The sequence below is a fragment of the Phoxinus phoxinus genome (assembly GCF_949152265.1).
Source record: "Phoxinus phoxinus genome assembly, chromosome: 23".
In the NCBI taxonomy this organism is placed as follows: domain Eukaryota; kingdom Metazoa; phylum Chordata; class Actinopteri; order Cypriniformes; family Leuciscidae; genus Phoxinus; species Phoxinus phoxinus.
The window spans coordinates 18,585,624-18,600,593 of NC_136898.1; the positions used below are offsets into that span (position 1 = coordinate 18,585,624).

Sequence of the window (14,970 nt, forward strand, 5' to 3'; positions counted from 1 at the left end):
GCATGAAGGCCAAGTAAAGTAACCCACACTCAGAATGGCTGCCCCCAAAATGCCTCTCTTTATGAATGGGCCATTGAATCATTATACACTAAATAAGAAACTAAAAGTGCCAGTAGGTGGCGGTAAATGTCTAAATTGATAAATGATTGATTCAGTCAGGAATAAAGTAAATGGCTATCTTTATGAATGGGCCATTGAATCATGGGTTCACCCTATTGATTCGCTTAAAACGCGGATTCATTCAGAAACATAGCACTGCTGTGTGTCGCCCAAAGATGCACAAGAGTTCTGCTCTGGCTTTATGAGTAATATTTTCTTTGGCAAAACTGAACAAAAGCAGACAATATTGTGTCTCTAAAATATGTCACAATATTAACTTTTTTTTTATTTTTTTAACTGTTGTATAAAATCAGTAGGATATTACGTTTGCACTCGTGCTATTTGGGACAAAATAGGACTCATGTGATATTGCGCTGGTTGATGTTGCTTAACTATATCATGATATAAATATGAGACAAATACTCATAAAGGGGGATTTTTGATATCTTTAATTTTAGTGGGATATAATCGCATTCTATAGGCTCCATGGTAGGCTAATCTTACATTGATAATACTTTATAAAACATCCGTTTTCATAATATTTGTGCCACTAATGTCATATTTGTAGAATGTACCTTGACGATAATGTTTTGGAACTACAACACAGATAGTTCTCGACAATGTCGTTCTTTGCTTGGTTCGATCTGATAAGACATAAGCCTGAGGTCACGTCTTTCGTCTGTGACTGTGACATCTATTTCCCCCGAAACCCTTTCAGTGCGGCCCTGCACCGTCCTGCACACAGCACAACCACAGGTTCATTAGGGTTGTGCTTGTGCAGTTGTAATGCACTGAAAGCTATTAAACATGGTGCAAGCAACTGAACACATGGGTCTTAAATAGCTCTAATTAAATAAAATGCTTAACCAATTGGAATTGAACCTTTAGTAATATCCGTGCAAAGACAGTTATTGTGAATTGCATCCCAGCGAGCATGAGTAGATTAGGCAAGCGGTTTCTTTTTAAATGTGATTGAAAAAAAAAACGAAATACATGAAAATGTGGCCCACATGAATTTGTATGGCTTGTGAGATCAGATGAAATGGTGTATTCAAGCAATAAGACACTTATGATGTAGGCTACATACACTCATGTTCCCTGCTCTCTCAAGGAGATGCGAGGGCCAACCCGACACTGTTGTGTGACATGATGGTTTGCACAGCATTTTTCATATGCCAGACTTTTCCTTTTGCCTGCATGGACAGACTGCACACACATCACTCCTCCCACAGGAGAGCTGTTTATAGAAATGTAGCATCAATTCGCACCCAGAAGACAAGTATACATGCCCAGCAACATGTACTTGGCTTGCAACAAAACATTACGGCTCCTTATTCTTAAGTCCTTTTCGTACTTCAAAAAGAAGTTTGAAATCATTTTGCAGTGGTACTGTTAGCGAACATCCAGCAACATCCACACGTAAATATGTGCGGTGAAAACACAGCAGTTAAAAAGCATCTGATCATAGTGATGTAGATATGTTTGCACAAGCTCTGCTATTCAGCACTTCATTCAAGTCTCGTCATGTTTATTTATATGGCGCTTTATACAACATATTGCTTTAAAGCAAGCAGCTCTGGTATTAAACATGACTATTTGGTACTCCATGGTATTAAAACAGTGTCAGCGTCTCTTTCATTACAACTTCCGTTTTTTATAAAAAGAATAAGGCCGTGTGTCCACCAAAGCGCTTTTAGCCAGCTGAAAACGTCTAGCTATGGGCGCTTGGGAGCGTTTTGGCATTTGACTCTATATTAAAATGTCAATACAACGTAACGTATTTTCTCTGGCTCGTTTTAAATTATTTTGTTCCGTTATTATGCTTGTTGTTGTTGTCATCTGTTGACGTTGTACAAGCAGAATGTAGCCGTTGGTCGGTGTGATATTAGTCCCGCCCCTCCTCCACTGTGATTGGACGGTTGGGTAAAAGGTGACAGTGATGAGCGCTGCGTTTTACCCAAAATGTAATATTCTTCAACTCTCGGCGACCTTTAAAAAACGCTGAGCGCTCAACGCTTCAGCGTGAAAAACACACTCAGCCCTCGTTACTTTTTTGCTCACTGGCCGCAATTTTGACATTGACACCATGCGGAAAACTGGCCATATAGATATTTCAAAAAAATTATCTCATAATTTGATATACCTGATAATAGGCTGCTGTCACTTTAAGTCCTGGTGCACTGATCTATTATACTGTTACAGATGCTATTTCTTTCTCAACCGTTTACGTTCACTTAAAACATAACTGACTGTGTTTACGTGAATTCTCGCCATTTGACATTATCTTGTGTGTGTTTGACTGTTTATGCGCAATAAGCAGCAAAAAAGAACTAAATTTAGTACTGAGAGGCGGCTTTATGTGCGCACACTTTGGGCATGTGCACAAAATCTGAGGGAATGCCTATTAGCCTCTGTCCATCATGGCCCCCTAATCATCCCCTTTTAAACTGATTGGCTTCATCTCTCTGTCTCCTCTCCACCAGTAAGCTGGTGTGTGGTGGGCGTTCTGGCACAATATGGCTGCCGTCGCATCATCCAGGTGGATGCTGCACATTGGTGGTGGTTGAGGAGATTCCCTCTTTCATGTAAAGCGCTTTGAGTATAGAAAAGCACTGTATAAATGTAATGAATCTATTCTGCGGAAAATGAGTATTGGAAGCGTTTCAGATATCTCAATATCAATATATATATATATATATAAATCCATGTTTTCTGCCACTACATTGCACTTAGTTAATTATTTCAGATGCCTTTTTAAAACACTACAATTGAAAAGTGTATATTATATATAATATTAAACCCGCCAAAGTGTCTAGCGTGACTGCATTACACACCACTGCTGAAATTAACCTGCATTTGGCGGGTGTTAATGTCAAGCTCTGTGTGTGTAGTATGAATTTAATCGGGACGTACTACAGTCGCCATGTTGTTATTATCACGTGACCTAGTGTCACTTGCGTCGCTTCACTGCCATTCACAAATCCTCTCATGTGGCCTCATGGGATAGTAAGTAGGTCGGATGTAGTAGGTCATCTGGTTACTTTTTACCTACTGTTTTATAAGTACTTTGAATTCGGACATACTTCTTTTGTCACATACAGTTTTTTGCTTAAGTTACTATATAAGTATGTGATTTCGGATGCAGCGAAACATTTGGCCTGATTTCGTTTGAAATTATGCCATAACAGTTGGTTTTTCGATTTTGCTTGATGTATATTACTTTACTGCTCAGGCCGTGATCATTCACACCAGGCTAATTTAACCAGGCCCCTGTGGTGCAATGATTATGGTTGTACAGTTGTAATTTTAATCCCACACAAACCGATCATGGCTGTGATGTTCAGGTCCATGCAATGTAAACATTTCACGCCGATCCCCACCACCACCACCACATTTTTATTATATGTCCTGAGTGGTTAAGTAGCTGTTTTCTTTATAAACTGATGCCTTTATATGTTTACGTGATGCCTTTTGCACCCAATAGACTTTCATTCAGAATATCTACACTTTTATGTTTCACACATGTCTTTCCAGTGGTCAGTGTCCAAATACTTGCATTAGCATAATGCTTTTGCTAACAATGTGATACTCAGAGCAACATAGCAATGAGCAAAAACACAAAAAGTTGTTCAAATAGTACATTTACAATTAAATAAAACTATTTTTTGTTGATATTTAAAATTAACTAACTTTTTAAATCAACATTTCTGTCACGTCTATCTAATTTGGATGTGTTTTTTTCCCCACTGAGCTTATTGTAATGCATTGTGGGTTTGAATTATCCACAAAAAAATACATGGAAGGCCTTACAGTTTAGGTATTAGAAGGAATAATGATAGGAGGCAGGAGAATGGTAAAACTGTTTTGGATATTTAATTTACATATTTCATGTTTTCTTTAGTGTATTATTCTGAAGGGAAATCACGTTGCCTTTGCTCGGCGTTGGGCATGTTTGACAGCTGTATACAAAGGAAGCAACAGGGCAGCGACACAATCTGATAGGATCAGATGTCAGAGTTTGTTCATTAATCATCCACTGATGCTCACACATGACCGAAGACAGTCACCTACAGAAAAGAGACTAACAAAAAGACCACCATGTAAGTAGAGAACCCAATGAGAATAATTGCATGTGCACCTAGTTGTCATTTGTCAGATTGTATGATACAATGTAGTGCAAAAATTTTACCTTTAAGGGGTACAACAGCTTGTCACTACATAGGCAGTACCCTTAAAGGGACAACGTTGTAACTTAGATTAGTAATTTGTACCCGTAAATTACTTTTAAAAACCTTTTAGCTGTAAATGAGGTTCAAAGATACCATTTTGAGGGCTAAGATTCATCGCAAAGGCAATTATAAGTAATTATGTCACACTAGGCATTGCAATCAAAGACTACTGATTTTTTCTTACACCAAGATAAATCATTAGACTACAGACATTTCCCAAACTGTACTTTAGGTTGCACCTTTATGTTCCCTACACCTCTCTGAACGTGTAGTGCAACCAAACATGTGCATGTTAGTGTCCATGAGGTGTTGTTTGGGATGCAAGGCGCAAACGCACTGGATGTGGTCCTCAGCTGCCTGGGGTGAGGCAGAATCTTGTTGCTTCAACAGGGGGCGGGAAGGGGAGCATGCTCCAATCACCCACGAGCCACTGCTGGATATTTTATTTGTCAGCACATCTATCCGTATAAGCAGGGGACCAATGACTGCAGAGGAAGTGGTCATTCTGTCACAGAAACAGTTGGCACAGAAGCAACATATTACAGCATTATCCAACCCCCTCCTGGTCCCTTGCCGTCATCTCCTCTCTCTCCTTCAACTCCCTCCTTTGCTTCTATCTCTCGCGCTGTATCATTTTCCTACAAGCTCTTTCAGCCATCAATGAATCGCAACCAACCCTGCTGTGGACCGACTCTTGCAGCTGGCTGAGAAACCAGCAGGGCTGCAGAACATCTGCCATATCTCGCATGCACACAGAGAAATCATACCCGTCGTTCTTTGCGATACGGCTTGCATTTTCTCCTCCAGAAACCTCTCTGTACTCCGCTCTGCTTTCTCTTTCTCCTCTGGATTTAATCCTACTAGCTGTTTTCCCCTCTCTTCTCCTCTATCCCCACTGACTCCTCCCTCTTTGCTCTCATACTCCCTCACTCACGAACGAACACACTTGAACACAAGCACACATACATACGCACAGACACACACACACCCTCCTCCCCCATCGCTGCAGTGTCTCTTAACTGCCTTGGAGCTAACAAGAGGGGAAATAGCACACGACAATTACAAGAGGAGGAGAGAGCACGACACAACGAAAGAGCGACAGTGAATGAGTGCATGTGAGAGAGGAGATTCAGGCGGATCTGAGGATGTTGGAGATTCAGGACTAAGGGGACGGATCGCGCGCTCCCTCTGCCTCCCAAGCGAATGTTTGTCTGCAGTGTTGCTGGTGAATGGACGGCAAGCGGTGAAACGGTGAGGAAATATTTTCCTTTTTTCACTCTTCCTTCCACACACCCTTATTCCTGTTGTTACACCAAGGCTAGCTTCCCTGGTTGTGTCCTTGGGTTTTGTTTTTGGCTTGGGAATGTAACCGTGTTTAGTAGCTCGGGCAGGAGAATGGTATTTTCCTCCATCTCTGTGAGGTGATGCTCAGGGATGATGCTAAAGCAGCCCCCATGAGTCCTGGATTGGTTCACGAGTGTATGTTTAAGGACTAAGCATCTTCAGTTTCTTGCCCACGTATCGTACCTAGTGATTCAGCGTGTGCAATGTTAAATGGTCACATATTATTGAATCTCAAATGGAGCAGTGCACTAGGTGTAGTGTGTTCATGCCACGCTCTGCTGGCTGGTGAATATGGAAGGAGCTGAATAAGGTGCACACCCAGTGTAAAGACAGGGCTGCTGTTTCTCCTGGCAGTGTAGCGAAAGCCCGTGTCAATATTCTCCTTTCGGCCATACCTCCTGCTGATCTTTGACTCCCACTGCCCCAACGTTAAACAACGGCGCGTTTTCACCCCATTGATGTGTTTGCGTGTGCCAGAGGCGGGTTCGCGGTTCCCCCGTCGGCAGACCCCCTTCCCTTCCCTTCCCCAGTAAGTGTCATTTGAAGCATTTTTGCCCTGTCTAAAATTCCTGGGATTGTTATTAGGGCAGCGGAGGGCAGTGTAGCCTAGTGACAGGGTTGTGTGTGCATGTGTGCGAGGGAACCTGCACAGGGAGGGGTTAGCTGGGGTGGGGGTATAATGGTGGACAGATAGTAGGGGCAGAGGGGCGGAGGATGATGCGGTACAAAAAAAATGAAAGGAGAGAGAAAGATAAAATATATCCTAAGAGGGCTTTGCGAGAACCCGCCACAAGCAAGGGAACGGATGTACGGGGACTCTGGGAGGCCCACGGACCCATTACAAATGAAGTCTCATTAAAATCTCCATTGTTTCTCCTAAATAGCAATGCGATTAAAGGGAAAGCAAATTGCCTCTCTTGAGTAAAGAGAGTTTGTTTCTCTTGAGTAAAAGACTCTGGCATGTAGAGAGTTTCTCAGCAGTGTCTCAGACTGTGCCTAGATGCCAAAGTCAGAAGTTTCGATATAAACGCAATAATTTCCTCTTATACTGAATAATTTGAGCTATGGTATCCACATTGATATCATTGCTCTTACAACTCTTACGCTGTTAGCATCTTTAAAATAGAAGGTTCCTAAATGGGTTTTTCAAAGCGATACCATACATTTTGTTTAACCAACAGCGCTTAAAATAATCTCTTTGTTTAGTATTAATAATCTAAAGAACCTTTTTCTACACTCTAAAGAATATTAGTGCAATAGAAAGGTTTATGATGCCACAGATGCCTTTTTTTTAAAACAACCTTTATTTTTAAGAGTGCATTTTCGTTTCTCCGAAGGAATTTTAGGAGAAACATCTACATTAAATGAAATGTAGCTGAGAACTCCTGAGCTATAACAGAGCAACCGTTGAGCAGTATGATTTTCCTCTGGGGAGGTTTGGTGAGGCCAGCGAGCAGTTATGCTAGCTAAGTTCACTTCATTACAGCATAGTAGCACCGGTGTTGCTCAACAGAGTGCTAATACAGTAAAGATGCTGTTACTCATAAAGACAGGAAAACACAGACTACAAAGATGAGCAGATACTGCTATGAGCAGATCCCTCCCCTCCCCTCCCCTCCATCCCTCCCTACACACACACACACACACACACACACACGCACTCACACACAACCCACAAACTGACCAAACTGCAGGATGGTTGTGCAACATCAGCTAAGAACCAGTTAATATTGGTACATCCTGTGCTGTCGTCTAAAATGATGGCTGTTATGGGAGGCGCACCCTCATTTTAATATTGCTCCTCATTTGCTTATAAGAATGCGAGGAAAATCATGGATGTCAAAACACAGGCATCAATGTCAGTGATATTCAAACACTGTAAACGTCAACAACAACATGATCACAATGAAAGCTCAGTCTCAAATGGTGGTTAAAAATAAACTTCACTTGATTGCCAGGTAGCTCATTTAACTGTGAACCGAAATTATGCCGTAAACAAAACCATCTAAAGCACAGAACGTCGGATTGTTATGCATTTGGGTCATGTTTTAAAAATACCTGAGCTTGCCGCTTTGATAGCAAAGCACGGCATGCACGCGAACTCCATTTTAATTCATATTTTACAAAAGAAAGTCACATTTATTATTCAACATGCTTCTGTCACTGAAGTGTTCACTGGAGCGTTTAATTTGTGGCGTCACACTACATAAGTCTGATGGAGACTAAATAATTCTGCCCTTGTTATTGAGAGTATGCTTAAAAGACAAAAAATGGGATGCATGAAAATAATCGGGAGAAATAAATTCTAGTCTAGGTTCAACATTGATAGGAACATTCTTGAAAGAGAAATGCCAAAATATACACATGCTGCTTTCAGAGTGAAAGCTTGAATGATCATAACCAGTTTTTGGCACCGCAGTAGTGGTTTGGCAAAACACCTCGCTGGTGACCTTACATGCTCTGATAGCCAGCTGTTCATTAATGCTCAGGACAAATCACACATCTGCCATTGAGGATACAGTTTCTAACGGGTACTGCTTATTAAAACAGTAATTAGTTTTATTTATCATTCCTGACACGTTGTTTGTTTATGATTGTTTATGTTCCTGACTGTTTTGCAGTAAAATGTGTGACATTTTTAAAGGTTTGCAGATTAGTTAGATCATCAATAGTGCTTAAAGCGAATGGTGATTATTTAATAGCTCAAATGTGCAGCATGTTACAAGCATGCTAAATCTAAAATCTAAATCTACACTCAGGAAGTCGGTCAGTCTTTCTGAATTTATCATCATTATGTCCTTAAAGATGATGTGTGTAAATTGTTAAAATAATGTCTTTTATCCCAGTTTAATGTGCAGAGAATGTGCAGAATAGGTTGAATTACCAGAAAATGGTAACACATGTGGTACTTTCAACATTTCAGTCTTTGAGCGTTTTGACATAGCAACACTGGCTCAACCAATGGTGTCAGTTTGGGGCGGGGCTATCTGTTTGTCTAACCAATGGAAGATGGACAGAGTGTTTGGAAACTGATTTAAAAAACAGTCAATGACTGCATCCGAAATCGCTACATCCCTACTATACAGTAGGCTAGGCAAAAAATAGTATGTGACAAGAGTAGTATGTTTGAATTCACAATACTCATAAAAGAGTAGGCAAAAAGTCCCCGGATGACCTACTACTTCCAGAGAGGTTCTGAAGTGCGCATACAATGGACACTTTACTATCCCATGAGGCCACGGGAGATAATTTGTGAATGGCAGTGAAGCGACGCAACTGACGCTGGTAGGTCACATGATAATAACAACATGGCGAATGTAGTATGTCCGAATTGCATTCATACTATATTAAACATACTTTTAGCAGTTGTGAAGAAGTTACTTATTCAAAATAAGTATTCTCTATAGAGAATTAAATTTTATAACTATATTTTAAGTATACTTAAAAGAGTGTGAGATTTTGGAACTCAGCCGTAATCTGGTGCTACTAATGGCATAAAAATGGGCTTTTTTGCACAAATTACACATTTTTTACATTAAACTTTACAGTCATAATTTACTCACCCTCGTGTTGTTCTAAAATATGAATATTTCTTCTTTAAAAACAAAGGATGAAATTCTGAAGACCATGTTTTACATGTACTTACAATGAATGTGGACTGAATTATTCAGGTTTTATGAACTGGGTCAATTGATTCATAAAAAGATCTGACTCAACAGAGTGATCCCTTCGGACATCATACTACAAACCTGTAAAGACTTCAAATAACCGTTATGTTATTTTATGGACCACTTTTATGGTGCTTCTGCATCCTTTTTTTGAGATTTTAGTCCTCATTCATTGTAATTTCAAGGAAATAATGTGACCAGTAAATTTTTTTGAATGTTTCCTTTTGTGTCCCATGGAATAAACTCATGAACAACATGAAGGTTCTGATTAACAATTCCAATCCCACATATGACAAATAATAAGCTCTCCTTTCAGCTGGAGTTTCTCTTTAAGAGATATCATATTGAAAAAATGCAGCGTGCATATTGTGCAAGACTTGTCTTCTGATATAGATTGGCTAGAATTGGAGTAGCTTGGTGAAGTGGACTGAAAGGGCTTTTCTCAGTGAGAGCATGGAAAACCCAACACTCTGACAAGTTTGGGGTCAAGAGGTGATCAGGCCCTTGTTTTATAGAAACACATGTGAGAGAGGCCTTTTGTTGAATTGAAACAAGCCATTAGCTATAACCAAGTGGCCTGCTTATAAGAAGCACAGTGGAATTCTATATGATATAAGTCACATCCAAGTATTAAGTTGGGTCTGTTAAGGCTTAAAGATCATTAGAAGAGTGTTGGAAGATTCAAAGTAAAGCCAGGAGCTTATGCTCATTCGGTCTGGAAGAAAAAGTAGCCCGATTTGTTGCCATAAGTGGGACAGGCTTGACCTCATGTTACGGTGAACTAAACAAACAGGCCCTGCTTATGCCATTCCCATTTGAACAAGGATATATTCTTGGTGATCATACGCGATAAACATTATACACTTGTATAGGTGTACAGGCGTGGTTCTTAGCATGTTGTTACGGAGTAGATGATTGCCAGAGTGTTCTGGTTGGTTACTTAAGGTTGCAAGTCAAAAGACAAAGGCAACTGTTTAAACTTTAAACAAAGCCACCCTCCCATTCATGCTAAGTTTGTATCTGTATCACCTTTACATGTTTGCTTATTGCACCTTTATGCGTGTTCATTTACAAAGCAAAGTGATTTGGCACAAAAGTACAGTTGTCATGACATCAGCAGGATGAAATGGATCCGACTGTTAATTCTGTAGTCAAGATCACATTTCTCCTGATGAGTCAACTCAGTATTGGCTTTTGTGTACAGTTGTTATCAGCAGTTTGTTCCACAGTGCAGTTTTGCATATCACCAAGAAAAGGTTTCATAATGCTGTGTTAAAATGTGCAGAAGGAAGTAGGTTCGAGAACTGAAATGACATGTTCTATTTTGGCTTTTCAGAAACAGTGTTACTTTGGACTTTATCTGCAGTACAGAATATATTCTGTTTTGTTCTTATAAGAATATTTACATGAACTTAAATACTTTCAAAGCATTTTTTAGTCATAGTTAATTACATTTACTAATACATTAATAAAACCAAGAGTTGTTAATATAAACCTATTGTGTTTTTATTAATGTTAACAAAGATTAATAAATACTATACAAATGTATTGTTTTACTTTTTTTGGAATTTCAAACAGTGTGTGAGAGCAGTGTGACAATATATTTCATGTAAAATATATATATATATCTTTTGAATTAAATTATTTTGTATCTATTATATACGTTTCAAGACTAAGTTTTATTCTTTCATTAAGTGAGAAACTACATGGAATGTTTGTACTTAAATCAAAATGTATTTTTCACTATGTAATTAAACATTATACATTTTAAACTAAAAATTATTTTATGATTATTAAGCCTATTATTTTAGAGAAGATAAAAAAATTATTAAAAAAAAAGGATTATGTAAATATTCATACTTTTACAGAAGAATTTTTGTTCCATTAGTATCACCAAATGAAACTGCAAAAATAATGATAATTTCAAACCAGTTTCCTGAACATTCCTCCTTCTGCCACTGGTTGGACAAACAGATAGCCCCTCCCCCAGCTTCACTCCATTGGTTGAGCTGTTGCTATGTTGGGCTGGTCGGAATAGAGAAACAGAGCCAGTTTTTAATTTTTTCAGGTACATCATCCAACGAATGCCTTACTTATAGTCATCTGTACATATTAAACTGGAATAGGTACAAGTATTTAAACATGGACTAAATTAACCTGACAAATAGAAACTCATTTGCACTCACGATGTTTTAAAACTAAAGGTGAGCATGTTGGATGAGCCGTTGGTCAAGCGTGGCTGTATGCGACGTCTGGCTCTATCACTCGGAAATGGCACTTGGCAGGAAGAGGAGACACGTACTCTTATCTAGGTCAGCAGGTACGGGGAGAGGGACTCTGAGGTGTTTGCATCGTTTCTGTGTACACACGCCACCCAGGGAAGTGGTTTTAGAAGCTTTAACAATACCTGAATTAAACAATGGTTTAACCAAAAAAATCACATAATAATGTAATGCATCATAATGACATGTTCGATTATAAAGCATCCAGCATATCAACTGGCTTATTCGCTATTTATTTAGATGAAGTTATACACGTGCGGTCATTTAATCACATTTCCCGCTTACGTGAACTGCATCCAACATCAATGACACAAAATTTTAATGTATCAGTCAGAGTTTGATGAGCTGAGAGGTATTTTCATACAGATTATACAGTTAGGGATTATGCCATTAGTATGAATGGATTGAGAAATACCGTAATTGCTAAGTATTGCCATCACACCTGGATAGGAAAGCAATCACAAATCTCTAGAAAATATTGAATATTTTACTTAAGTCCCTTGCTTGCCAATACCCCCCCCCCCCCCCCCCCCCCGCCCGCCCGCACCCATTTTTACTTGCATAATTAATATATACATTTTTTCAATATTTTTGTTATGTTATATACACTACAGGTGCCACCATATTCTTACTGTATGTAAACAGTTTGCATCTCGTTTGCATCTCATTTGCATAAATTCAATTTTCCAATACATTCCATTTATTCCTGCCTTATTTCTAAGCAAATTAAGGAGACTTAATGGATAATAGACGTAACAGTTGACGCTTAAATGAATCATAACTCCATTAAGTCTTCCGGACTATAGAAGAGCACCTCTGAGCGATGCAATTTTCTTCTGGGACCGCTGCAAGAACTGTCCTACAGTATTTGTGTGTGTGTGACCGAGCGTAGATGAGCTAAGAGGGTCCTCTTTTCTGTTCTCATTACGCACAGAGCATCATTGTATTCTTCAGCATGGCCGTAACAGCGGTCATATGACTGAGGGGTAGGTGGAGGGGTGCCACCACCCCATGAGCTCTCCTTCAGTCATATGACCGCTGTTATGGCCATGCAGACGAATACAAAGATGCTCCACAGGATGCATAGGGTTTGAGTAAGTCTAACCTTGCCAAAGTTGTCAAATAAATAGGCTACCTGAACTATTAAAGCTAGATGATAGTCAAACTGCTGTGCTAGCATACTGCTACAGTTATGTTTTGTGCATAGGGGAATATTCCAGGTTCAGTACAAGTTAAAGACCACATGAAATTGTTTAACGTGTGTAGTCTTATATTTCCTAAGTTGTATGTTCCTATTGAAACAGGAAGTTGTGGTGGGACGTGTTAAACAACTCGTCTCCCTAGGCTTTAGCAATGTTACAGCTGTGAAACATGCCTTGCTGCTTGCTAGTTGGTTGCATGTGGTATTGGGGGAGGGACATTCACATTCTAGAGAGCATTTGATTAGATAAAAATCAGTGTAGTGCAAGAGGAGTCATCAATATTTTTCACTGGTTTCCGGAGTCAGCATGAATTAGAAATCCACCCTATTTTCTAAATGCACGTTAGATCTTATTGTGAACGATTCATTCATGCAAGTGTTTTGATTTTTCTTTTATTTGTTTTGATGTAATTTTTAATCAATATGCCATAAATGGATCTTCTGGTGAACCCTCAGACTTCTCTTCTCTTGACATATGCCGGCCTTTTCCATTTATTAAGTCCACTTTAACCCCGTCCCTTTCTTACAATCAACCGCAAGCTCGCATTCAGATCTGCCTCCATCCAATCAGCAACCAGATAGGACCATCTGTTTTACTTGGATGTACATCATAATGTAGAAGAAAAGATCTGTGGTGCTATATATAGCAACATTATATCAGCCATTTACCACTGGTGGGCCAATTTTCATGAGTAAAATCATGCCATTTTGATAGGAATCCACATGATCTGGAATTTCACGCGAGGACAAAAGATTTCCCCACGCAGATTTTTGCAATGAGTTGAATTTGGTCCAGTGAATTTTCTGCAGTGACCAACAGAAAGCTTCCATCTTAGCAGTGCTTCATACTTCACATACAGACCTTTTTTCCTGCTAAATTTAACGTGACCACACCTTTAGACAGTTAACACTATCAACCATTACTGTCAAAATGTTGGTCATCGTCATGAAAGTTTATTATTTGCATGCGTTTTAAAGCCATATCAGTGTAAACTTCTGAAATGTGGTTTTCTGAACACACACACCTGAAGCATGGGCACAGAGAGCTGGATGTCAGACGGATGGTTTAATACTCCCATGAGTATTAAACTAAGTTCTCTTTCTCGTCTTATTGTGCTTAAGCTGTCAAATACACACAAGGTTATGTCAAAAACACAAAAAGTTCACATAAACGCAGTCGGTTATGCCTGTGAACGTAAACGGCAAGTTACACTCATTATTGCAGTGCAATGTAGCATTGAATAAGTGCAATCAATAACGTCCACTATGGTTTCGGACATCACTACAAATGGATGTCCCCTCAAATAACGCCCTATTTGATGGTATAGGGGGCGATTTTGGATCCAGCCCTTGTTTTGAGACACTCATTATGGTTTATGGGGATTTAAAAAAGAGGTTTGGGTGGATTTTTACCATTATAGGGTGGTTGTGCACACACACTGCCGACACACATTTATGTTCAAACACCATGTAAAAGTGAATTATAGGTCCACTTTAAAATAATTTATTGGCAAAGTGATTGTAATCAACATTATGCTATAACTTGTATTGATAGAGCAAGCGTTGCATGTTCCTTCAAAGTCAGGTACATTCTTGTCTGACAACCTTTCATAAGCATCATTCTGGCCAGTTTTGTGCCGATACTCCCCCTCACGGTCTGTGTTTACAGTGAATAGTGAAATCACACCCCAGCTAAGTGCAGCAGCTAGGGCTAGCGCAGAGATAAACCGACCCCTTCCTTCAGAAACATGCTGTGCCTCAAAACGACTCATATCTTATCGAAGCCTGAATTTGAACATTACACACAACCAAAGCAGTGCTCGAAGACAGATTAGCAACATGTCGCTGTTGAGCTTGGTCAGACCTCTTTTGTTTTCCTTTATTTGACAGCAGCTGAGGTTAAAAGGTTGTGGACAAACACAGACTGTTAGGCTCAGAACTTAAAGTCCAACCAATAGTTGCTACACCATTTCTCCCTCTTCATTCTGGTTTCCCCTATATAGACGGTTCCCATTAGCAGCTATGCAAAAACATTCACAGTACACAGACATGCATTGTCAGGGCAAGAAGCACATGTGACTGAAAACAACACTTTTAATAGGGGCCAGGCCATGCCCCTACCTCTCATGGGACCCTTTATGACAAAA

At 39.6% G+C, this 14,970-nt stretch overlaps 1 protein-coding gene across 3 annotated transcripts in view; it reads left to right on the forward strand.

Annotated features, from left to right (window-relative positions):
• gnaz (guanine nucleotide binding protein (G protein), alpha z polypeptide) overlaps positions 1-14,970 on the forward strand; it is a 71,191-nt gene that overhangs the window by 13,172 nt on the left and 43,049 nt on the right. The window contains exon 1 of one of the 3 annotated variants that reach the window (XM_079600563.1): positions 4,821-5,579. The exons of the other annotated variants lie outside the window; for them this stretch is intronic. The gene's annotated coding sequence lies outside the window, so the exon portion shown is untranslated. Of the gene's footprint in view, positions 1-4,820; positions 5,580-14,970 lie in introns of those variants that run through there. 3 annotated transcript variants of the gene reach the window in all.